This window comes from Pan paniscus, chromosome 1 (genome assembly GCF_029289425.2).
Source record: "Pan paniscus chromosome 1, NHGRI_mPanPan1-v2.0_pri, whole genome shotgun sequence".
In the NCBI taxonomy this organism is placed as follows: Eukaryota; Metazoa; Chordata; class Mammalia; order Primates; family Hominidae; genus Pan; species Pan paniscus.
This window is the reverse complement of record NC_073249.2, coordinates 145,448,809-145,476,247: the sequence shown is the minus strand read 5'-3', so window position 1 is coordinate 145,476,247 and position 27,439 is coordinate 145,448,809. Positions and strand designations below refer to the sequence as shown.

Below are 27,439 nucleotides of genomic sequence, written 5' to 3'. Positions count from 1 at the left end.
GTGTTGTATTATCCCTCAGCCCCTGTATTTACCACCCAAAAGTTATTGCTAATTTTTGTCTACCTCAGAAACAAAATTGTTCTTCAACAAATAATTTAGTACTGACCACACTTTAAAATGTTTATTGCTGTTGAATCTGTCACAGATTGCATCAAGCCACAGAGATGCTAATCTATCTCATGTATTTGAAATTCCTCTGGGAAACATATATTTGGGCTTACTGCTGAGTGAACATGACTGTTAGGATTATGGAGACCATACGCAGTGAAGAAAGGCAGCATCGCTTTTCTGATGGAAAGTAAACAATAGGGTGATTGTCGGCTTACACATAGGGCCAACAGCCCTACTGCTGAAGAGCTGGATGTAAAATCCTTGATCAGCAAGCTGTCTTGATGTTTTCTTCTTGGAGTTGGATGTTGTCAAGGATTCAGATGAGCCACCCCAGTGCGTATGCAGGAAACAAAACAGGATATTCTTGTTTAAGGACTGTTTTCTGTAATTATGTTGATTTTTTTATGCAACACTTGAACTTTTAAAAACTCAAGGATGCATAAGAAGTACTCCAGAGGAGAATAAATGATTGGGATTTTGTCATAAGTGAAATGTTATTATGAGTTCTTAACAAAATTAACTTGTTTTTGTTTGTGATTGGGTCTATGAATTAAGTATACTGAGACCATGCCTGTTTCATCTTCCTGCCCCCCTCCTCGGCGCCGCTCCCCTCCCCAGCCCATTTTCAGACAGGAGGTCAAGTTGTCGTTGGAACATCATATTTCCTGCTTGGAAAAGGCACTGGATTGTATAATCATCTGACAGGAAAGTTTCAAGAGTACCAGGAGCTTCCCTTGGAAGGCTTGGGGCGGTGTGGGGAATGTGCAGCATCTATAAACGTCTTTCCTTTGTACAATCATGGGCCGTTCTATGGTTGTGTATACAGAGTTTCAATGTGGAAAGAGCTAAACTGAACTGTAAATACCCTGAGGAAAAAGTGTCTGTGGAAATACGTACCTTGGGCTTGCCTGGTACCCTGTAGTTATGTGTCCTTCCTTGCTAAGGAAGGAACATCTGGCTGAACAACTTACTGTTTAATGCTATCAGGCTACAGACATCCGGTCACTCCTTTCCCATCCCAATATAAATTATCTGCCTTAGACAAGGGATGTAACATATTTGTATGCCAAGAAATTTGATTTTGTTACACTTATTTGCTCTTAATTTAAGAGAATTACTTTGTACTCTTTTTCTTTTATTTAATCAAAATGCCATGTGATTTCCTATTTTACTTGAATAATTCTCATAATTTTACAACACAATGAAAGGATTATAGATTAGTGCAGGTCAATCTCCTCCATGTCCTCTTTATTTTTCTTAAGATTCCAATCCACAAAAGGTCATAGACAACATAATACTTCAGGGCCAAGGACACCTCAAGGTCCCTTTGAGAAAGTGATTATATTCCAAGAGAAGTGTGCCCTGAGTTTTAACCACTGTGATTCAATGAAGAACATAAAATGTGAACTAGTCAGCAACTGCCAAGTTTAGTCAGGAGCACCCTGTGAAAGCTGATCTTACTCTAGGTTTAGGCTGTTTTGGGGAGAGTTTAAAATGGTGCTTGCAGGACAGCCTGTCTGGGTTGAATTCAGATTCTACCCTTCGGCAAGGAAATTATTTAACCCTTCTTTCCCTTGGTTTTCTCATTTGTAAAAGGAAAATTATAATTGTTCCAATTATTCTTTGCTGCATAATAAAGCACCCTGAAATTTAATGGCTTGAAAGAAGTATGTCTTATTATCTCTCACTTTTCCATGGATTGACTGGACTCTGTTGGGTTGTCCTCACTCAGGGTTCATAATTCCGGAGCAGTCAGATAGCAGCAGGAACTGAAGTCATGTAAAGGCTTCAGGGGACTGGCCCCACAATATGATTCATTCACATGCTGGTTGTAGGCTAGAAGCTGTGTTGGGACTCTGTTGACACCTGGCCTCTCCAGTTGCCTGAGCTTTCCCACAGCATGGAAGCCTTAGTCTGACTTTTTAGTGGAAGCTCAGGGTTCCAAGAGAACAAGGCAATGTTGCCAGCTCATTTAAAGGCTAAGCCAGGACCTAGTATGCTATCTCTTCCGCCCCACTCTATGCATCAAGCAAGTCAATAAGTCCAGCTCAGATTCAAAGGGAGAGGAATTAGACTCCACATCTCAATCTCAATTAGAGGAGTAGTAAATAATTTGATACCATCCCTGATCTACCACAAATACAGTATTAACCACATAGAGTTTTGTGAGAATTAAGCAAATTAATCTTTGTAATGTACTTAGACCAATGTGTCACGCATGTAATGTATTTTCAATGAAAGTTACTTATTATTTTCTGGGTACTTATTCTATTTTATGTTTCTTCACTGCATTTATCACCATCCAACTTTGCTTGTTTTTTATATTTGTCTCTTGGTATGTGTTTATTGTCTCTCTCTCCTACCCAAATGTAAACTTCATTACCATAGGAACTGCTTTTCTAGGGCCTAGAAGAGTGTCTGGTACTTGATGAGGGTACCATAAATATGTGTTGAATTAATGAGTGAACTAGTGAATAAGTGAATGAACCCAGTGAATACAAAACTGTAGGAAACAAACATCTTGGATGTTTGGTTGTAGAAATTGGGAGTGAGGGAGGATTACAAGCAGGGACGTTGACATTATGATTTATTTAAATATATTAAAAATTAGAATGAGTATCATCTCTCGTATGAAGCAGTTTTAACTGCAGCTGTCTGGGGAAGCACAAAATATATTACCAGGCCTACCTTGCAACCAAAATTGGGAAGCTGCAGGTGGTCATTCACAGGCCTTCAAATCTGACAAGACTGGGCTTAAATCCCTGCTCCGCTGTTTGCTTGCTGTGTGACATGAAAAGTTTTTTAACTTCTCTGAGTTGTAAAATCTGTGAAATCAGGCAACAAGGCACACTGCAAGGGACTCCTGTGAGAATTAAATACAGCTGACAAAGGGTTTCAACAAAAGTACTGGACACAATTAATTAAAATGTACCAGTCCCTGAAAGTATTAATAATAGGTAAACTTTATTGACATGAATTTTATTTTACTTATACTCTATATTAAGTTAGACAGCTTTACAGTTTTTGTTTTTCAAAAACTCCACTTATGTTTCCAAACACATTAAAAAATATTAAAATAAAATTACATTTACTTTTTACTAACTCAACATTCAATCTGTGAGTATAATGACCCATAAACTGACCTTTCTGCTTCACCAGCAACTGACAAAAGAACTGGAACTGAATATTCACTAAGTTTTAACAACCATGTTAAAAATAAATGTTTACATTTATCAAGAGAAATTGTGACATCAGAGGAAATAAACATCATGTCCAAAGAACAACTTCCCAGAATTCAAGGGGAATTCCCCCACCCCCAATCTCTTTGTGAGGATGTCCAAATGTAAATTACTTAATCCACCAGATGCTGATTGTCGAGAGTTCAATGAATTCAAAACACTTGGAACTTTGAGAAATTTTAGAAGGGAAACCACTTTTTGTTCTTTAGAGTGCTTAGTATTTTTAAATAAACTTATAGGCCAAGATGAACTAATAAATATAACAATCCATTTCTTCAAAACATCGGGACTATATATATTTAATTCAAGATGGTTAATTTATAGGTAGACACACATATTTATATAAATTCATAGTGGATACATTGAACAGAAATTTTGTCTGTTTCCTTGCTTTGCAAAAACTGTTGAATAATATTTCTTACTCTGAAACATTTCTCTGGAACCTGGGAAAGATGGAAGCTAGAAAAAAGAATGATGAAAAAAAATCATACATCTTCAGACAGGGTGTGGTGACTCATGCCTGTAATCCCAGCACTTTGGGAGTCTGAGGCAGGTGGATCACCTGAGGTAGGGAGTTCGAGACCAGCCTGACCAACATGGAGAAACCCCATCTCTACTAAAAATACAAAATTAGCCGGGCATGGTGGTGGATGCTGTAATCCCAGCTACTCGGGAGGCTGAGGCAGGAGAATCATTTGAATCTGGGAGGCAGATGTTGCGGTGAGCCGAGATCAAGCCATTGCGCTTTAACCTGGGCAATAAGAGCAAAACTCCATCTCAAAAAAATAAAAAAGAATCATACATCTTCAAAAGGAAAGTATTCAGCACTAAAGTTGCATATTGCTGTCAGGTAGACAGTATAACATATATTCAATTCTCCAATCAGCAAAACACCAAAGAAGCACAGGGCAGGCATGGCTCAGTCCTCCAAAGTGAAGGAGAACGTACTTGCCGACGACATCACGGTAGAGCATGGTAAAATTTGTTCTAGAGGGGACTTACAAATATAGGACTCACTGACGGGTTTGATACCAGATAGGTAGCAACACTCAAATAACATCTATTTAACATACCTGACAAAAGGTGGTTAGTAAATATTAGTTTTCTTTCCTTCTTTCATTTGAACTATTTTTTTTCCTTGCTTTTTTGTCCATGACCATAATGTCTGGGCTCTGTGACTAAGCGTATAGCCATGAGTGCTGGGATCACTTTATGGCTCTTTGTTCCCAAGTAAACAAGCCTAGTCTGGTTATGTATTAATCAATAGAAGGTGATAGCCTGCATGAAGAACCAATATGGGGAAAGCAGAGGCCCAGATGAAATCAATATAAAATAAATTTATCTGAGCCTTTCCATCCTTCCACTTCTAGTTCCTTTATGATCCATGATCCATTTTAGGAAGATCAGTATCCAAGGGACTGGTCTGCTCAGTGAGCCTCACTTATGTGAAAAAGAGAAACTCTTGTTGTCACCTGTCAGGACCTGATTGGATCCAATTATATAGGGCTTCATCTCTTAATCAGATACCGTATTGGCATTCATGCCATAGCTATTTTTCCTATACAAAAGTGCTGACAAAAGTGATTTGGAGTTTTCCTTTTTTCTTTCCACACCTTACCCCTTTCAGAGAATGTCTATAATTCCACTCCTTACAATAGTAAATCCAGACGGCAAGAATTCTCAACAAAATGTGTTAATAAACATTTACCTTTTTCTTTCATATTTGTAGTAATGATAACTAATCCCTACAGTCTGGATTATAATTTGTTCAATTTATCCAACCAAGACAAAAGTCTTTTAGGGGAATTTCACTATCCAGTCTATTATTTAACCTCATGAACAAAATTGCTGTTGCTGCCTCACTTAAAAAGATTCATCATGAAGGTTAAGAACAGATGAGACGGGTGTCTGCAGTCTCCTGGAATCACAAATGTACAAACAAGGGAACTAATTTTTCTCTACTGTTTTTACAAAAAAAAGGAAAGCTTTTTTTTACACTAGGCAAACAGCAACTGGTTTAGTCTCATAAATTTACATGTCCTAAGTAGTGTCAGTCTTCAGGCAGATTAGATTAACAGGCCTTGTGTTATCATCCCAGGAAAAAAAAGAAAAACAGATCCAAAGTCATCTGGTTAATTGGAGGAAGTGGGGAGATGAAGTTGCTTCCATTACATTCTTTTGGAGCAGTTGCAAGATCCACAAAATCTGTTTTTAGCTCAGTCATTCATTCTGTTGGATGTGTGATGTGTTTTCAATTTAATGATAATTGCCCTTCCCATTTCTTTGATAATTGCCCTCTCTATTATCATTTATGGAGATTCAAATTATAAATCAAGACAAGACAGCCAGAAAAATATTATGATTGTCCCTTCTGAGGCCACAGTAAAACTCAAGTAACACTGCCAAAGTCTGAGAGCTTAAGCTGTTTTCATTTGCATGTTTCTGAACATTCTATTTTAGGGTCCAGTGGTTTTCCTAAAGAGGAGGTTGCATGACAATAATAGAACTGAATGATAATGTGTACAGAGAATATAAATTTAGCTTTGATTCGAGTTATAAACTTGTATTTGAAATCAGAAACTTGCAGTCGTGACTGTCTGAAAGCAAAGGTGAGGAGTCAGCCACAAATGCCTACTATTAGTCACCTGTGTCCCCACAGAGGCCATTGCATAGCGTTGCCTCCCAGGAGTTACCCTCTCTATTTTCAGCCTGTTTGGGGGAAAAAAAAAAAAAAGCTGTATCCGTTCCTTCTCACCGAATATGCCCCGTGATCAACACATTGAAATGTGTAGAAAGACATGAGTGAGCTTTGATGTAAGATTCCTGGAACCATCTCCCAAAACAAAACAGTATAATAAAAATGTACCCACCAAAAATGGCTCTTTGAGATGGTAACAATGGAGTTCTGGCTCCAGCTTATACCTGCTCAGGAGATCCCATTATTAACTTTTCAGGAATTTGGCAAGCTGTTTTTTCCCCCAGAGAACCATTATTAATAAATAAATTGCATAAATTTAGAATTAAATAATTAAACTTAAAACAAAGGTAATAAATACACACATTCATCACTTCCTAATTATTCTAGCACATTGTATTACTTTCCGTGTTGCTGAGGGTGTTTTTATCTATTATATCAACATGTTTGAAATACCACATAATGGTACAATATAGACTATCTCTTCCCGAGCCTGCATTCTGTGACTTCATATTAGCACCCAATAAGGTGAATATCAGTAAATAATACTAAATATAGTATTTAAACCACCATATCAGAAAATGCTACAAGTCAGTGCTTTTTTTCCCTGAGAGCTGATCGGTAAACATTTTGCAGCCCAGCCCTGGACAGTAACATGGTTTTGTGAAGAAAGGAGTTTGTAGCAGGGATGACCTGGGTTTCCTTTTGGCTCAATTAGTAGCTGTATGAACTTGGGCAGTTTAAACTCTCTGAGGCTTAATTTGTCATTTTCCTGCTTAATACACTTCAATATATTTCTATTACTCAGGATGAAGTCCAAAATCCTTAGGGTGTTTTTTCCCTTATCATTGCCCCAGATTTCTTTAAACTCCTTGAATCCCCCAAGTTCCAGCTGCCTAAGGGCCCTCAAATCTGGAGTGCTCTTCTTTTTCCTCTTTGTCCTGCTAACTTCTACCCATTATTTAGGTCTCTGTTTAAATGTCACTTTCTCAAGGTAGACTTTGCGATAGAAACTCCCTTTACCTCCCATAAAACTCCCAGAGAACCTTTTGTACTTGTCAAAGTGTAAAAAAATTATATTGCACATAGTTGTTTGCTTAATATCAAAACCCCCTCTTTCATGCATGTTTCTCATGTGTTGTTATCACTGCCAAATTTAACTCTGTGTCCATGGACAACCGCTTTGCAAGCCTAACCACTAACTTTCATCTGTAGGGTTTCTATCTTATTAAGAGCAAACTCTCATTTTCAAAGTCATTCATTCTACCCAAGAGGTATTACAGCATGGTTGGTAAGTATGCGAACTCTGAGGCAGAGCACTGTAGGTTTGAATCCTGACTCCACCACTTCTGAGCTGTGTGACCTTAGCAACCTTTCTGTCCCTCTTATTCCTAATTTAGGAAGTAGAGTTAATAACGAAACCTACTGATGCAGGATTTTCTCAGCCCCTTCACTGGACTTGCAGCAGGGTTACTCCCTCTATTAGGCATGCCAGGGTCAATCCCTTGCAGGAGGGAGCACGTGAGCAAGTGAGTGCAGGATCTCTCTGGCCACTCCGGGTGCCGACACAGATGCAAACTCTGTGCGGCGCCCATGACCAGGCCAGGTGTGTCGCCTTGAGGGGAATGTAGCAGCACCCATGTGAGGGTGCCCACAACTCCGAAGCCCCAGAGGAGGTTTTACAGTGCTCCTTTAGTTGTGCCATTCACAGACGGTGGTGTGTTAGCAGCTCAGTTGGTCCCTTGCCCCATTGTGTGAGGTGGCTGCCCTCCGCCACTGATGGCAAAGGGCTGGTGTGACAGCCTTTCTTGCTACCCGCACTCAGTGGGTCTCGAGCTATTGTCCAGTGTCCAAGAAGAATGAGGTCACATAAACAGTTGAAGGATGGGGAAGGCAGAGAATTTTGTTGAGAAATGAAAATGGCTCTAAAAGGCTGTCTGTTCCCCAAAGTCAGGCTGTCTCCTCCTCTACCAACTGAGTCTGTGGTCTTTAAAGGCACAGGGTGGGGAGTGCATGCTGATTGGGTTTGCCAGTATGCAAAAAAGGCTAAAGCAAAGACACCACTCAAAGGTGCGTACGACAATGTAGAAAACCAATTAGGAAAGGGTAGGTATATGTAAAATAGGTGAAGGGTGAGGATCAATCAGAGGAAAGCACACCAAACAGGAAGACAAGTTCTTAACACAGTCTGATGATTTAACTTGTAGCTTGGCTTTCAGGCTTTAAACTATCTTCAGCTTGAAGGTGGGGTTTCACCGGGTACCCACCCCTAGCTGCCTAAGCATTTGGCTGCTTCCTGTAGCTATCACTACTTCACGTTGTGAAAATTATGTAAATTAGCCGCTGTGAAGTGCTCTGTGAAGGACGATTGCGTAGGAATCAGTACTTAAAGGTTGGACATTATTCCTACTCACCTTAACTCTGGTTGAGCTTTCTCCTAATTATGCCATTTCTCAGAATTCCCACCCATATGGAGACTCTCAGGCTTCCTTGCCTTTGGTAAATTTAGACAATCCCACAGATTTTAACTACCCCATCCATTGGAAGGATGCCAAAATTTCTAGTTCTAGTTTCTCCACTAATTTATAATCCTACAGTTCCAGCTACTTACTGCCATCTCCAAGAGACTTCTTGACACATCAAACACAATGCACCACACCTAAATTCATTACCCCATCAAACTAGTTCTTTCTTTTGACATCCGTATTTCTGTTACTAGCAACCCAATTTCTTCTGTGAGGCTCCAAGTTTCTAATTTATCTATGTCTCTTCCTTTTCCCTTACTGCACGTCTCAGCAATTGCCAATTCCTATTGATTGTCTCTGAAATACCTCTTGCATCTTTTTCTTCCTTCTAATTCCCACTGCTACTGCCTAGCCTAGGTTCTCATTAATCTCTTTCTTGTCTGGACTGTAACAACAGCCTACTATCTTCCTCACAGCTTTAGACTAAGCTTAAACATAACAAGAAGCATTCTTCTAGAGATAGACATTCATAACACATGTTTCTCTCTCTCCCTCTCTCAATCCCTGTTTTGTGTGATGTTTTATTTGTGTCTTCCCTCCATGACATCAGAGACTTTTACCCACTAGTTCACCTCTGTAGCCTCAGCACCTAATAGTACTACTTAGTACTAGTTACTAGTAAATTTAGTACTATTATTAAATATTAGTATAGTATGAACATGGCATATTATTAATATGGCATATTGCTACTGAAAATAGTACTGTTAAATTTTAAATATTGATAAAATTATTTGTTAGGTTAATTATTGAATAAATCCATTTTCAGCCCTTGTTTTGATCTATAGTGCATACACTTCATCTACCTAAATTGGATTTCTGGTTAATTTACTCCCTGTTCAAACATCATCCGTGTTCCTAATCAATTACCTAATGTCTAATATCCCCATCCCAGAATACAAGGCCTCAATTAAGAGTACAAACTTACTTCTATGAAACCTCTAGCCCAAACTGAATATTCAATTTTTGTTTGTTTGTTTGTTTTTGGGTTTCTTTGTTTGTTTTTGAGACGGAGTCTCACATTGTCACCCAGGCTGGAGTGCAGTGTCGCAATCTTGGCTCACTGCAACCTCTGCCTCCCAGGTTCAGGTTCAAGTGATTCTCCTGCCTCAGCCCTCAGCCTCCCGAGTAGCTGGGATTACAGGCATGTGCCACCATGCCCAGCTAATTTTCTTGTATTTTTAGTAGAGACGGGGTTTCACTATGTTGGCCAGGCTGGTCTCAAACTCCTGACCTCATGATCCGCCCGCCTTGGCTTCCCAAAGTCCTGGGATTATAGGTGTGAGCCACCACTCCCAACCTAGAATATTCCATTTTTTTTGAGACAGGGTCTCACTGTGCTGCCCAGGCTGGCGTGTGGTGGTGCGATCATAGCTCACTGCAGGACCTCCTGGCCTCAAGTGATCTTCTCACCTCAGCCTCCAGTAGCTGAGACTACAGATGCACACTACCATGCCTGGTTAATTTTGAAAATTTTTATAGAGGCAGAGTCTCACTATGTTCCCCAGGCTAGTCTCTGACTCCTGGGCTCAAGCAATCCTCCCTCCTCAACTTCCCAAAGTGCCGGAATTATTCAATATGGGATTCATTGAAACTTACATTATGTATCTAAGCTCTCTAGAAAATATTGAAAATTCCTTGAATGCTTCATTTTCAAATATAAAGTCCTTTTAAAAAAGAAGTCTGGCTATCAGTTGGAAAGCTATTACCACAACTTCAAAAATCAACCATTACTCAATTACCTTTGTTTCCTTAAAACGGACACAGTTAGATAGCCAATGTTAATTCTTCCTACAAAGATGAGCTTTTTTATTACAAATGAAAATATCCCTCTTTCACCAAATTACACAATAAAATGTTCACCATTTACTTGAAATGTTAAAATTATGTCTATTACCTAATCATGAAATAAAGAAATTGGCAAGAAAACAACTGAAGGGCTACTTTATTTTTTGAGCATTTTCAACCATAGCCTAAGATTTTATCTCTATCTGTAAATGTACTTAATTAACCAAGAGCGGTGTGAAGACTAAATAAGTCTACGTAGGAAATTTTCCTTTGTTACCTGTCATAGAACCTTTACAGTTATGTTGGACCCTCACAATAAAACATGGTACTCGGGAGCAAAATTCAGTATTAGTCAGATTTGCTTTGGACTGCAACCAAGGACTGTCATTTTGATGCTGATTTGCCAAGAACAAGGACCTATCCATGAGCCCTCAGGAGAGTAGCACAGGAAGGTCCCATTGTAGAAGAAAATAGGTCCATTTCCCATCTACCATTTTAAGGCCAGGTTTCACAGCCTCACTCACAAATCTGCTGGATAGCAAAGGCTATCCCTTGCATTCACAAGGTAGTTTTTCACCCTGTTTCAATTCATGTCAAACTTACAGTATGCTGACAAACTAAAAATTATTGGTCTCCAAAAACCTACTCTGTTGCTCTCACAATAGTAATTTAAACATGTAACCAAGTGTAAGAAATGCATATTCTTTACAAAATCTTTAAATTCAAGAAACAACTAATAACTAATCTATACTCTAAAATGTATAAATGATTAGCCCATCTGGGAATTCTGCTGTTTAAAAGTTTACTGGATGGTGGTCAGGCATGGTGGCTCACGTCTGTAATCCCAGCACTTTGGGAGGCCAATGTGGGTGGATCACCTGAAGTCAAGAGTTCGAGATCAGCCTGGCCAACATGATGAAACCCCATCTCTACTAAAAATACAAAAAATTAGCAAGTCATGATGGCAGGCACCTATAATCCCAGCTAATTAGGAGGCTGAGGCAGGAGAATCACTTGAACCCAGGAGGCAGAGGTTGCAACCCAGGAGGCAGAGGTGAGCCAAGATCACACCATTACAATCCAGCCTGAGTGAAAAGAGTGAAACTCCATCTCAAAAAAAAAAAAGTTCACTGAGTGATATTTCTCATAGGTAGTCATATCTTGATTAACCTTATTCCTATTTTAAGTCAGAGACAGTGTCTGATTTTCTATTGCTGGTTTGAGACCCACTTGATAGAAATCCAGCCACCTACACACTACTTAGTTAGGAATACATTTTAAGCATTCAGAACCTATATACAATATTTTGAATTTTGGAAAGTAAAATGAGCAGGAGCATAGTAATTAGTCAACATGCCACAAGTTGGCTTCACCATCTCACTGCTTTGAGAAATTGTAACTGCTGCATCTCACCATTCCTACCTTAAGTTAGTATTTTATTGCTTGCAAAATATTTTTTACTAGAATAGGAATGCTCAAAGCAGATAGAAAGATACTCCTTGTTAGGCAAATATTGCTTGACTAGTAATAATCAATAAATAATGAATATTTATACCACAAAAATAAATGAGATAAATTAATATACTCATTTTTTTAGAAGAAAAAATGAGTATTTATCTGCTACAAAGGTGGGATGATCTGAAGTACTCTTATCAGACATCTCTCCGATGCCCCGGTAAGTAGTGTCAGAGGACAAGAAAAGGTCCGGAGACCCACTTGTAGCCAGAGTTTGCAGAAGCTGAGAGAAGTAGGCAATAGCTGCTGCAGGAAAGATTCTATTGCCAATGTATAATAATCCCTTTTTACCAATGGCAGGCATTTACTTTGCCTTAGGAAATATGTAACATTTACCTTTGAACCTTTTAATCACTGGCAACTGATACTAATGCAAGACAGGTAAACCTTTCCTTATACTTTGGGAAAGAGCAATTGACTACTGAAAAAGAGTCAGCGGTTCACAAAGACCAGTAAAGCAAACAAAAAGTATATTTAATATATGGCCACTTCAGATCTAAGGGATATAATCACCTAACAGGAGAGTAAATCCCCTGAGCCATTTTATGTTTTTACATGTAAAATGTTTCTTCAGTTTGAGTTGATATTAACTCTATAAACTACTCATATTTTGGTATATTCATTTATTCTGCCTGTAAAGACTCGCTTTCTGATTTGCCCTCACATCTGTGTTTGCTGGAGGAACAGATGCTCAGTTCCTAACGGTCAGAGTTTGGCCTTTTCCCTCCTATCACTAAACCAGAAAGAAACAGGGTTCCGAAGAATGGTGGCAGCTTTCCAATGGTTGGCCTGCACGTTTACATTTAAAGTAAGCAGGTGGCATCAATGGGCTGTCTAATGACTAACAAGATAAGAGTGCAATTGATCTTTTTATTAACCCGTCTCCCCAGGTGGGTGGCAGCCTGCTCCTCCCCTCTGGGTTCAGTCACGTTGTTCAGTTCCAGGAATCATTTTAGATCTTTTTGCTTTTTTGTCTGAGCTGATACTTAAAACACAGGGACACAAGCACTAATATCCATCTCATCTAAATTCTATTCTCTCTGTATCTCCAAATTGGTAAATGCCTTCGTCATTTGAATCTAATAAAAAAATTAATGCACATGCTAATGCATTTTCAATTTCATTGATAATCTTATCATGCTGAATTTGAACTGTGGATTTGTTTGTCTCCCTTCTAGGTTACAGACCACTTACTCTAAACTTCACAAATGGTTCTGAAGAGTATGGAGCCTACGTAGATTCATAAGGTAAATGATTAATTTCAAAATAAGATACAATAGCTTCAATTATGATATGAATTCAAGCACTGCCTAAATGTATTTGCTTTATCTATTGGTGGTTTTCTAAGTTCTGATATTGGATGATCTTTTATTAAATGTAGAAGATAAAATCATGATCCTGGGTGGAGATGAGGGAAGAAGAAACTACATGTATGGGTTACCTCTCTCCATGAGTCAGGTTATTCGTTGTATGTTGCTTAAGACTGGCTGTCTACCTATCTAGATTTCTTACAAAATTATGCTTGTGATCTTAGGCATTTTTCTGCCTTGGAGTATTCTTGGACATCACAAATCACATAGGCAAATAGAGATCAGTTAAAGTTGCTATTTTCGCAAATGAAGCCAGAAATTATTCGGATGCATTCCTTTGTAGAAGTAGGATGAGGTACAAAATATCCTGTGGTGGTGTTAGTTGAGGAAGTGTGGGCTGAAGGGATTTAGAGAGGATGGCCTCATATTTCTATTTCTCTGAATCATGATCATCATTTGCTTTCCTGGTTATTACTAAGTAATTATACATTCCTAGAAGCTATGAATTCTATATTAAAGCGGACTTACATAGAATCTTTAATTCCACCTATAGCAAAATGATTAAAAGCCTAGCCTTCAGAGCCAACCTAAATTCAAAGTGTGATTCTGTCATTTACCAGCTATGTGGCTGTGGGCTCCACATTCTTATTTGCAAAATGGGAGAAATTGTCATACCTACTTTCAAGAGTTGTGGCATAGCATAAACAAATTAGTAGGTGTAAAATGCTTAAAATATTGCCTGGCACCTAGTAAGCACTAAATTTACTGATTTCACAAAGCTCTATTTTTTGATCTCCTCACTTTACGGATTGTTTGACTAAATCTCTATTTTTCAACCTCCTCACCTTACTTGCTTCAGGTTCTCAATTCTTCCATAGTCCACAAACTTGGAGGCTATAGCAATTATTAAGGGAACCAAACTCTGAATTCCGTTTTAGCAGCCTCTCTCCTATACTTTCATGTAAATGCCAGGAAAGAAAATAATTGGCATCCCATTGCCCTTTGAATGAGTTCCTGGCTCGCTCTAGGTGGTGTGACGTGTAAAGTGACCTGAAAGTGGGGTGCCTGCCAGCCCGGCGCACAGCACAGCGTAGTTGGAGAATCAATTACAAGGCTTGTCACCATTTCAGAAACATGCAAACATCAATTGGCATAGAGTTTCAGGAAGCAGAATAAAAAGGAACCTACAAAACAAAAAGCCTTTCAGGGGAATGGAGGCACAGTTCTTCCAGATCACAAACGGTTGATTATGATCACCATTAGCACTTAATGAGCCTATATAGGGCCAATGACTTCATCCGCCCAGAAGATTTGCCAATAGTCCATGTTGCCACTCACATTCATCCTTCTCTTCTAAGAAGCATAACCATGGTGTTAAGTCATGGGATTTCCCTCTCCTCCACTAGCAAAAACATATTTCTCAATTCTACCATCCCCTAGTTTTCTTTCAGGAGTAAGGTAACAAATTAGAGAAAAGAAAATAACACCCAGGGATGGCTTATACAGTCCTGGAACACCTGGGTTCAATTCAAAATTGGTCATTAACTACTCTCTGACCTAGTTTTCTCATCTTCAAAATGTAATCAGTCACTATCCTATTTACACTTACATAGTAATATATCACTCTTCTATTTCCAAAGGTAATATTAAAGATGAAAATATGTGAAATTGATATTTTGACATAAGTGGAGATATCATTTGTTATATTTAGGTATTTATTACAAATGCTATAATTTATTGTAGCCATATTTTTCTTTTAATAACTAAAATGTGGAAAATGGCATGTTAAAGTTTAAATGGGCTATCTGCTGAGCTACTTAAAAAACTATTAATTAAAATGAGATATAGGACCTAAACAGAAGTCTGATCTTTTTAGAATTAACCATACTATTATAATTTTTATATTAGTCAACAGTAAATTTTACTGTTAAAATCATTTAAAGGGACAAACGTTGGCGAAGTAGAAGTGATATTGTGAAGAGCATATATTAATAATAGGTTATTTATTGAAGGAAAAAAGTCATTATAATAGATACCATTCCCTATGATGATACTTACGTGAATTTTTTTCTTTTTCCTGTTTTAAAGATATAATTCAGTAAACATAGTAGATCTTAAAAGTGTATAATATATTGAGAGCAAGGCAAGTAACAGTTACTGTGGAAGGGATAATATTAGATATTAAGAGAGTGCTTTAGGGTAATACTTCAGAAATTCAGGATTGTTTTATGTTAAAATATTTCAGCATAATTTTTCTGGCATCTTTGTGATATAAATAAACTTTATTTGCTGTGATAATGTAAGAAGCAAAAATGGGTAATGTCTACTACCTATAACCAGCATTTCAGGAAAGTGTCACTGTTAAAAATACATGGCAGGGATTGCATTTTGGGGCTCTAGTCCCAAATCTGCATGTGAACTTTCTGAGTCATCTTGAGTAATTAGCATCTCTCTAAAATTTTTGATATACAACTTGAAGAAATGGATGAAGGGACCTCAAAGAAAAAGGCTGATTTTTAGAAAAAAACTTCCAAGCAACAAAAATGGTTAGCAGATTTTAACATGCACAAATTCACATTCTGCTATTTATCTTTCCTTACATGTATGCCTATGCCTCTCATATGGTTTGTATCTGTGTCCCCACCCAAATCTCATGTTCAATTGTAATCCCCAATGTTGGAGTGGGCCTGGTGGGAAGTGATCTGATCATGGGGGGTAGATCCTCCATGAACGGTTTAGCACCATCTCTTTGGTGCTGTTCTCCTGATACAGTTCTCATGAGATCTGGTTGTTTAAAAGTCTGTAGCACCTCCCCTGTCTCTTCCTCCTGCTCTGGCCATGTAAGTTGGCTTGCTTTCCCTTCACCTTCTGCCATGATTGTAAGTTTCCTGAGGCCTCCCAAGAAGATCCTGCCATGCTTCCTGTACAGCCTGTGGAACCATGAGCTAATTAAACCTCTTTTCTTTTTCTTTTTCTTTTTCTTTCTTTCTTTTTTTTTTTTTTTTTTTTTTGAGACAGCTGGCATACAGTGGCTTAATCTCGGCACACTGCAATCTCTGCCTCCCAGGTTAAAGCGATTTCTCCTGTCTCAGCCTCCAGAGTAACTGGGATTACAGGTATACGCCACCACACCCAACTAATTTTTGTATTTTTAGTAGAGACGGGGTTTCACCATTTTGGCCAGGCTGATCTTGAACTCCTGACCTCAGGTGATCCACCTACCTCGGCCTCCCAAAGTGCTGTGATTACAGGCATGAGCCACCACACCTGGCCAAACCTCTTTTCTTTATAAATTACCTTGTCTCAGATATTTCTTTATAGCAATGTGAGAATGAAATAATACAGCCTCTACACCCCCTGATCTCATCATTTCAAGAATCATGGCCAGGTGTGGTGGCCTACCCCTATAACCTAGCACTTTGGGCTATCAAAGCAGGAGGATCACTTGACCCCAGGAGTTAGAGACATGCCTGGGCAACATGGCAAAACTCTGTCTCTTAAAAAACAAAAACAAACAAACAAACAAACAATGAAAGGGTTATTTTAAATTGGACCCTCCTCATATTCCACAAAAATTTTTAAATCACAAAAAAAGGCTAAGTTTAACTTTTATTCTTACCCACTAGATATTTGGAGACTATTTTTCTTATCATTTAACTAATTTTACTAGGGGGATGGTCTATATTACACCCAAAACTTTTCCACAACAAAGAAATATAAAAAGAAGATAAAGTGTGACCCCTATACTTTACAGTTTATTTATAGAAGTAAAATTAACATATACAAAAATAGATATTAGTACCAGAAAAAGTATACATATATGTTCATTTCAGTATAATAAATTATGAATTTTATAGGAATTCTGATGGAATAAGTGGCATCAAAGATGTGGTTTGAATAATGAATACTTTGGATACATAGTGCTTTTGGGGGCTAAATAACCAGTGATACTATGGATTTATATTATCCAGGGTCTGTGTAATACTTTGGATACATAGTGCTTTTGGGGGCTAAATAACCAGTGATACTATGGAATTATATTATCCAGGGTCTGTGTAATAGGCTGTTTGATCACTAAAAGTAAGACACAGGGATAATTGAAGGGGTCGGGTAATTCATTATGAAGGCAGGTGAATCCTAAGAAGTCTTTCACTCTTGCACATTCAGTGAAAGTGCCAATAGGCATCCCACCAAAATCCCCGGCGTAGCCAGAGTCTGAAGCTTTCTTCTTATATAGCAACAGTGAGAATTCCAGGATGAGTGGAAAAAATTCATTCACTTCAGAGAGGACTACAATTACAACAGTTGAATTATGGCCTTTATTTGTTTTACTTTATTTATTTATTATTGAGACAGGGTCTCACTCTGTCACCCAGGCTGGAGTGCGGTGGTGCAGTCACAGGTCACTGCAGCCTTGACCTTCCAGGGTCATATGATCCTTCCACCTTAGCCTCCCGAGTAGCTGGGACTACAGGCATGTACCACCATTTTTGTATTTTGTGTAGAGACAAGGTTTCACCATGTTGCCCAGGCTGGTCTCAAACTCCTGGGCTCAAGCCATCCTCCCATTTCAGCCTCCCAAGGTGTTGGGATTACAGGCATGAGACACTGTGCTTGGCTCAGTTATGGCTTTTAAGACCCAAATGTTGGTCTTGTGTGCAAAGCTCAATGAGTAACCCCATTTCTCTGAATAGAAAACCAGAGTCTCTGAGGCTTATCAAGCACGAGCATTCCACCCCCGATGAGTCAGTTTCCCTAGCTCTCCCTGTTAATCCATCAAGTTGCTTTCTTTTGGTTTCTAACCATGCTCAAAGTGAACCAGTTGAGAAAGCTGGTACCAGTGACTTTAACAGAGAGAGCGTGGAGAGTATAGATGAGTCCATACCTGGCTCTAAGAATAAACCATTTGCCATCTGAGGAAGAAATGAGATCATTCTCTTATTAATAATCCAAAATTTGACTCAGAAGGAAAACCAAAATTTGACATTGGTCTTGAAACGTTGAGTTTCATTGTGTTGAAAACCCACGAGTATGCCAATGACAATAATCATAATACCATTAGGTACTGAGAGTTTATTGTGTACCTGCCATCCTGTTATATGCTTTAATTTATTATATCTCATTCAATTCTCACAAAGTTCATATTAGAAGAAAGTATTGGCCCCAGTCTAAAGATAAAGAAATAGACAGAGAAATTTACTTTGATGAAATTAACAAGAAGCCAGTGGCAGAGCCAGGATTTGAACCCACATCTCTCTGAGACCGAAGGCTGTGCTCTTTCCATTATGTACACTACCTTTCTCACAGTGCTGCCTCACTGTCTAGTGATGCTTTTGTTATATGCTCAGGTACCAGGAAGATGACTGAGTTGACAGTTTTATTGCATGTATGTACATTAACATCAACCAATACTTATTATTTAGTCCCATGAAGTCAGTGAATGTTTTGCAAGCAGATGGGCTACAGATTCAGAAAAATCAATGAATATTTGAGCAAGCAAGTGAACTATGAAAAGCAAAAGCATTATATGTGCTTTTTCTGGAAAGTAAAGGGAAAGCTATAGTGTTAATAAAACAGACCCCATGCTAATGACTTAGAGTCCCCCCAAAGTAAAAATCAATCTGACTGTAAGTTAGGTTGATTTTGTTCATTCCATAAACTTATTTCTCAATGGAGCTTCTTAATTTTGACATTCAAAATACAGAATCTTGTTCATGGCTCTTTACTTTCAAATTTAAGGCCAGTTTACTTCCTAATCTCTTCTCATTTATTATTCATTTTCATATAAGTCTCACCTTGTTTTCGCATACTTCATGTTCTTACACACTCGCTAACAGATAGCCCTCACTGTCTGGAAGATCTTCCATTGATCATACCTTTTTTCTTGTTTCTCAAATCTTTATTGTACTCAGCTTCTAGGATCTGAAGTTCTGATTTTGCTCAAAGCCTTCCCAATTAATTAGATATAAAATACTACCGTCCTTCTATGGAAATCCTCTTTCCTCTAGAGTCAAAGTCATTACCAATGGTGAAATGTATTCATTTTGTATATAGCAGTAATTTCAACAGTTAGATTGCATTTTTCATTGATCTCTTTTTGTCTGGTTATAGTAGAAATGCTATTGTAGAAAATTTGTAAATATCAAAACATATGAAGAAGAAAATGAAAGCCATTGTTTATACCAGAGAAGAGCATTGCTAACATTTTTTTGTATTTCTTTCTAGCCCTTTTCTATTTTCACCACATGTGGTTGTGTTTTAACTTAAACTCTCTCTGCCTTAATACATTTTTATCCTGCTTTCTTTTCTCTAAAATTGGACCATCTAATATTTGGTTTCACTCAGTTCCTTAGATTTATAAGAGCCAAGTAATTAGTAGGAGATTTTGCCATTAAGAGTCCCGGTCAAGCATTGACTCATAGAAGCCTAGAAGCATTCATATTTCTGGGCTTGTTTACAAATACAAATCCTATGCAGTCTTATACACAACTCTTGAATAATTCTTCTCTTTGCTTCCATCATGCGTTAATTTTTTGTTAATTAAAACCACTCTATTTTATCTCATAGAAGTTAGAAAAATATATGAATATTACATTATAAAGACACGGCATTATAAAATAATACACCTGTCTTTTAGATTTCTAAATTAAATTATAAATCTAAAAAACTATTTTGTATCCATATAATGTAGTGTACAACTTCTGTGCGTTCTCTCTTCTCTCCATGGGTTCACATTAGTGTATGGAAGATTGTTTTCTTGTTCAACTTTCCCTTTCAAGGCATCTAGCCCTTGCCTCCCCACCTCCACCCCAGCTTATTTTAACAAGACTGTCGTTTTTTAATCCTGTGAACATACATTGTGTGAAAACCTAACTTTCTCCTTGTGACTTATCTGTCCAATTACAGGATGCAAGTTTTTATCATTTAGCTCATTAGGAAAGACTTAACTCTTAAATAATTACTATGCATCTCATTTCTTCCACCTATTAAAAATAATGTTTGATTATTCCGCCCAGGTTTAGACATTTATCTGGTCTGGATTTGTTTACTAATCAAACTTTTAAAGACACCAATTTTTCCCCACAAAAGCAATTAAAATGTGACTCTCATGGGAGAAACAGCCTTACACGATTTTACTGAACACCTTTATCTCAATGCCCCTGATACAAAGTGTATCCTCAGCATCCAGCCCATGGCTTGTCATCATTAGCTATTTGTAAATGAATAAACAATATCATTCAACATATGAAAATCCATCCCCAAGCAAGCAGGACTACTGACTTGTAAGGGCTAAAAACTTTCATAGCTTCAGTAAGAGGCAAAAATCTTTCATTCTACAAAAATATGTTTCTTTAAATGCCACTTTTGAATCTCCTGCCTGTGAGAATAGCATTTCCTGCACCTTATATATTTTTCACACCACCTAAAAGAGATATCAGAGACTATCCAAGTTGAATCCTAATTCTAGAACTATTGGAAAACCGCTGAGTATATTCATGCATTAGTCGAGTAGATTTTGCAGATGAAGATATGGAAGCTAAAGTATGAGCACCATTGAGAAGGAGCATGAGACCTGAACAGGGAGAGAGTGTTGAAGTTCCCCAGGCAATGGGAACTCAAGAGGACAATCATGAGGTGTCAGGACAATCAAGACACGGCAATATTTTAAAATGCAGACATTCTACATCAAGGCAGATATTGCCAGCAAGAGGTCTGTGTTTTATTGAAGTCTAAACTAATTCCCCTTGTTTTATGCTCCTGAATGGTTCATTTGCTTTGGGAGCCTCAGGGGTAAAAGGGAAGGGAAACAAATTAAGTAAAACTGCGAAGGCTTGTTAAAACTACACAAGGTGTGTCTAGCTCTCTTATTGTTATGTGATACATTGGGGGAAAAAATCTGTGGGAATTCCACTCTGACTAACTGCATAACAACTCACAGCTGATTAAGTCAACCTTTGAAACATGCAATGTAAATACAGAGAAAACCAAACTTAATATGCAATAGCATAAACTAATCATTGTTTCATTTTCTGGAAATTGCGTTGGCACCAGGGTGAGAAGTAGATGAAAAAACGCCGAGAAAAACAAAGACATCTCTCGGTAAATCAGTAAGTTTACAGATTAATGAAGAGCCAGACATTGCTGTTAAGGACTTAATATGCAGTGATTATGAGCCTGACCTTCCATAACAGCAGCCACTTAAGAGTTCTAGTGGTGGGGAGACTCACATATGTACCTAGAGAGAGAAGAAAAGAGAAACATTTATGACTTTTGCACCACCCAACATACACAAAAACACACCCTCTCTTAATCTCTGTCTATAAAACTTTATTTACATAGTTGTAAACTGGGAAATCTCAAGCATAAAACTCTGTCTGTATTAAATATACAATGGTTTAGTGGACTGGTGACTTTAGCAGGCTTGCTGATTTTTGCTTTTCCTGGCAGCAAATGATAAAAAGTCTTAGGGAATCCATATCTCTAAAGCCAAAAAGCAGCTCCCAGTCATTTGTGGCATCATTAGCAATGTTGTGATGTCCCTTAAGGACAAAACACATAAATGTTCTCATGTCACTTACAACTGTGTCAAGGAGAAAACCAAAATGAGCTTGCAAAGTCATGCACCAGCTCAATTTTGGAAGGAAAAAAAATCTTCCTTTGAAGGAAATGAAATCAATCCTCAGTTCAAATTAAATTTGGACTATTCTGTGAAGCTCCAATACACAGCTCCAATGACAATCAGTACTTATGGACTTAAGGTGCCGGCAAATAATGTTTCGTTTAAAAGAAATTGAATGAGGATTACTGACAGAGAAAGTTTTGATGCTATTTTGCATTAGTTAAAGTTAAACCAGGGCATTATTGGCTCAGTCTTGAACATCTCAATCCTCACTCTTTTTTTTTTTTCTTTTTCTTCTTCCTTTTTTAATGCACTAGAAGCATTTGTCTGATGAGGCTTGTGACTTAATCTTATTAAAACCTTGTCATGCAAATGTAGCGTGAAGATTTCTGTCTCATGCAAAATGTAACTTAAATTCTATTGGCATGAAATACTTTGTTATGCACAAACCTTCTGTTTGGTTTGCTGACATTCTTCTCAGTCTGCTCTCATGGTGATTCATTATCTTGTGATATAGATTTCCAAGTATCATCTTTGTATTGATTTTTATATCTTTAATAACCACTCCACAGAAGATGGCTCCACTGGTGTCATTGATCGCATCAAAAATTCAAGGCTTACAGAAATACTAGAGGGCTAATTGGTAGCAGAACATTTCAGACTTAGCCTTAATGCAGTCTTAATCTTCTGCATTAAACCTACCTGAAGGTTTCCTCTTGGAATCAGCCAGGAAAAATTTAGCACTTCGTTGAAAAACACCTGGTGGGAGCAATCCAAGAACATTGCAGTCAATCGACTACGAACTTGAAAATGTCACATAACATGTAGATATCAAGAGCGATCCTTTCATCATCCGGGCCTCCATAATTGGAATGCTCCTTCCTTTTCTTTTCTATGGCCTCTGGCTCCACCAAGCCAGATTTGCTTAAACGTTTTAGAACAGAAACTGTCAAAGATAAGTTCCCATAATTTTAAAGCCTGTGCCGTTCTGTGGTTTGATCAATAGGTGAGATTCCTTTGCAGAAAGTCAGAGTGAACATCCTGTTTGTGGAAATGACAAAACGACAAATTCAAGACCATAGGTGTAAGGCCAGCAAGCCCAAAGATCCGTTAGATGACCAGGTTTCTCATCCTCTAACTTGCTTCCCTCTTGCTCCTCATTCTCAGAGCATACAGACCTGGTTTAGGCAATTAGAAACCTAACCAAGAGAGAAGCAAGTACTTTCTGTAATGCTCAAGAGGAACTTGATCATAAAGTTGAAACTTTGACTCGTTTTATTCTTTCCCGGGTTATTTTGTGAACTTACTCTGTCAGTCAGTGTATCAAAGCACAGATTGGTATAACCTGGTACCTTCCCTAGAGTACCTTATTCTCAGAAGCCTGTGGGCAGAACGTGGAAAGGAAACTAGGACTTCTTAGAAAGATAAGGAGAAGGCAGGATGCACAAGGATGTAGGCTTTGGAACTGGCCAGACCTGAACTCTATTCCACCTCCAACATTGTGCTGTGTGGCACTTGGCAGATCACTGCCTCCCTAAAAAAATGTCAACCGTGAAAATGTTCCTTCTCATAAGAATAAAATGTACCAATGCACAGAAATCCCGGTACTGAGCTTATTATCTGTGCTCCATTGAAAAACACCTAGTGTTTTTCAGCACAGAGGTGTGTTACATATTAGAAGACCATAAAGGAAGAAGCCATGTGTTCTGCTTACTTGTTTTTTTATTTTCTCCCTGTAGGAATTGAAGAAGTCATTTTTGAAAGGTGGAAAAGGGGAAGTCATACAAGAAAATTTGTATATGTTCTGTTTCGTAGCAGGATTTGAAACAAAGAACTACACATATATGCTGTTCAGCATTATTGTAGATACAGCATCAAGCACTCAGAGGAATTTGAAACATGAAAGACATTGGAGTTAGAGTGATGATTTTAGAAAGACTGGAAATTGGAAAGGATGAATCAAGGATGAGGTCATAGTGAAATATTATAAACGATGTGGTGAATTTTTGATATTTAGATTCTTGAATCTTGAGTGAATCCTTGATCACCAGATATTGGATGAATTCTTAAATCACCAGAAATTATAGTTGTAAGTTTCAAACTTTCTGATTTTAAAAATAAGATTTAATAACCTCATAAAAGCCTAATACATTTGGAAGGGTCTTAGTAATTAATTTTAAGTATCAATGCACTCTTACAATTTATTGCTGAGATTGTCTTCAAAGTGTTACATAACAACACAAGTGTGGGTCTCAGTTTACTTAGAATATGATATTTAAGGAAATGGCAAATGCTTGTATTATACACTTGTTTTTCTTTTTTCCTTTCTCTTTTTTTAAGAGATGGGGTCTCTGTTGCTCAGGCTGGAGTGCAGTGACACTATCATAGCTCATTGTAGCCCCAACCTCCTGGGCTCAAGTGATGCTCCATCTCAGCCTTCTGAGTAGCTGGGACTACAAGTGTGTGCCACCATATCCAGCTAATTTTTTAAATTTTTATTATTATTATTATTATTTGTAGAGACAGGGTCTCGCTTTGTTGCCCAGGCTAGTATCAAAGCCCTGGCCTCAAGCTGTCCTCCTGCCTTGGCCTCCCAAAGTGCTAGGGTTACAGGCATAAGCCATCACTCCTGATCCCACAAATTATTTTTTTATTCAAGTCATTATTTATGTTGTATAATTATGTGTATCATAGAACTTAGTCATGTATTTGGCCCCATAAATCCCCATCTGCTTGTGAAATTTTCATTTATACTTTCATCACATCCTCCTTTCCTAAACAAGCTACAGTTTTCAGCCTATGAGAGGAAAACATTTTCAGGCAGTTTTATTACAGGTGGTTTGACCATCATTGTGTAACTGCCTTTTGAGCTGCCCTCCCACAAAATAGTTCTTGATTTTGCTGCAGTTTATATAAGAACTTGTTATCCCACCTGTCTGCTCCTCCTTTTGTCTTCTGTTTTCCTCCTCTTTGCTCTCTTCCTCTCTTTTTCTTTTCTAACTTCATTCCTTCCTAAGCTTCTACTTTATTTTCATGATTCTTCTCCCTTCCTCTCTTCTTCTCTCCCTTGTCATGTTGTTACCTGAACTGAAGCCCAATGCACAGAGTTGTAAGTTTAACTCAAATTTTATTTATCCTTAAGATATTTACATAATACCTGAAGGCATCCCCCAATATGGTGCTAAATTCATTTTCCATCCTTTACAAGAAAGATGTAAAATATGAAAGGAAACAAAAATTCTGCCTAATTCAGTGAAGATAGTTTTCCAAGTGCTGAAAAATTTCTTTTTTTCCTAAACCTTTCCCTTTCTTTCCCCTACAATATAACAAAAAGGTCTCTTGACCACAGAAACCTTTGCTCAGTAGTAAGTTAATATGGTACATGAACATTTTCTGTTTCCTATTTTTTAAAACTTCAATATACTACAGAAAGAAAATGTGGACCTCCACTCTTAATGAACTAGGAAAATTAATTTATTTATTAATTTATTTTTTGAATGCTGGGAAAATTTAGACACTCGATACTAATCAGCTTATTGTTTCTGAAAATTTTTCTTTTCTTTTTTGGTAGTATTATCTATTCTTTACCATTCTCAAAGAATTAAGTTTTTGCTTATTAAAGCAATACTATTAAACAGTATTTGATTATTGACTAATAACCAAAGAATTGAAATATAGTAAAATGTCACTAGCAAAAAAACTTTTTTTTTAACTTTTTGTTAAATTCCTCTTTAATAGTTGTTAAAACTACAAAAGTGGGAATTGACAAGATTTCCAGCCAAATGAATTTTTTTTTAAATTTTGGATTTGTATATAAAATGATCCAGAAGTGAAATATGAAAGTTATGATATTTTCAGGATTTCTTCTTCTGGTCATCTCCATACCTTTTACACTCTCCAAATGGAGGCCTCACATCATTTCATAATAGGAGCCATAGCAGGAGCTTTAGAATCATTATTGATGTCGTTCTGGAGAGCAAATTACATGTGTGCTTCAATTTGCCACTATGGAATTTACATAACCTCAGATTTTGAATTGAATGACCAGTGGACAAAATTGGCATCCTAACTTCCAATCAGATATTAACTGCCATGTTTTCAGCTACTATGATGCTTTCACTTGTATTGAATTCTCACAAAGGCTCAATATGAAAAATATTATCATTTTTGTTTTACAGATGCTAAAATTGAGAATCAGGGAAATTAAGCAATGTTGCCCAAATTGACAAACTCAGTAGTTATACCACATAGACTGTTCTGTTTGGCAAATAGACCTGAAAAATAGCAATTTGCCAATGGTTGGTAAATATTGTTTGTGATGTTTTGTTTATTGTGGTAAGAATACTTACCATGAGATCCACCCTCTTAACAGATTTTCAAGTGTACAATAACATGTTATTACCTATAGGCATAATGTTGCGTGGCATAGCTTTAGAATTTATTCATCTTGCATCACTGAAACTCTATATGTTGATGAGCAACTGTTGTGGCTTTTGAAGTTTGGTGAGTGAGAGGGAGTGGCGCCCGGCACGTTCTTCTCTTCTGCTGCAGCCAGAGGAAGGGTTAGTGTTACAGGATTCCTATGGTGCCACTTTCCCAGTGGGAAATCTCTGCAGCCACATGACCTCTGCCCAGGGCCTCACTCAGTCCTCTGGACTCACACCATCCGCTTCAGCCCAGCAGGCTACACTTAGCTTGCACTACCGGCCCAGATCCCGTGCCTGCCATGGCTCCATCCTCAGCCCATGGCTGAACAGGGCATGCCACAAAGTGGCTTCCATGTTGGGCGCCAGTGTTTAGATGAGGTGGATGTGGTGGCACCCGAAAACTAGGAGATGCCAGAAACCAAGAGTCCCAAGGAGTGTTACAGCTTTTGCTCGGGGAGTCCTGAGGTCTGAGCCCCCAGGAAATGTTACAGCTCTCTCTCATTCCTCCTGACTGCAGCTCAGTGAACAGGGACGTGTTACAGTTCATTCGTTCCCACTGCCCACAGCTCAGCAAGTTCCGGATTCTTGTCCCGCCACCAGAAGGAATAAGGTATACGGACACTGGAGAGTGAGTGGGGCAGAGAATAATTTTATTGAGTGACAGAAGGAAAGCTCTCAATGGAGAGGGGATCTGAGAGTGGGTAACCCTCTGTGTGAGAGGGGGCCCAAAAGCAGATAGCCATCTGTGCGGCTGAGTCCAGGGTTTTTAAGGGCTCAGAATATGGGAGTGTGTGCTGATTGGTCTATGGGTGGTCTTGGAAAAAGCACCACTCAATTGGTTTAAAGGCAACAAGGAAGTTCTCACTCTGGTTGTGGACTCTATCCAGAACTGGCAGCTCAGTCTTCAGGCTTTGAACTGTCATTGGCTTGAAGGTCAGGTTTCACCAGGGACCCATCCCTGTCTGCCTAGGAATCTGTCTGTCTCCTGTTGCTATTACAACTCTCCAATTCCTCCTTCCTCCAAACCCTGCCAACCACCATTCTACCCTGCATCTGTGAGTTTTACTATACCTCAAGTAGAATCAAGTAGAATCATGAAGTATTTGTCCTTCTGTAATTGGCTTATTTCATATAACATAATGTTCTCAAGGTTCATCCATGTCACATATTGCAGAGTTTCCTTCTTTATTTATTTAAGGTGCAATAATATTT

The 27,439-nt window shown here is 38.1% G+C and overlaps 1 protein-coding gene across 26 annotated transcripts in view; it reads left to right on the top strand.

The window, feature by feature from the left end:
* Window positions 1–27,439, top strand: part of ADGRL2 (adhesion G protein-coupled receptor L2) — a 681,918-nt gene that overhangs the window by 125,955 nt on the left and 528,524 nt on the right. For all 26 annotated transcript variants that reach the window (XM_055116894.2, XM_055116926.2, XM_055116915.2 and 23 more), the window contains one exon: window positions 13,049–13,117. The gene's annotated coding sequence lies outside the window, so the exon portion shown is untranslated. The remainder of the gene's footprint in view (window positions 1–13,048; window positions 13,118–27,439) is intronic.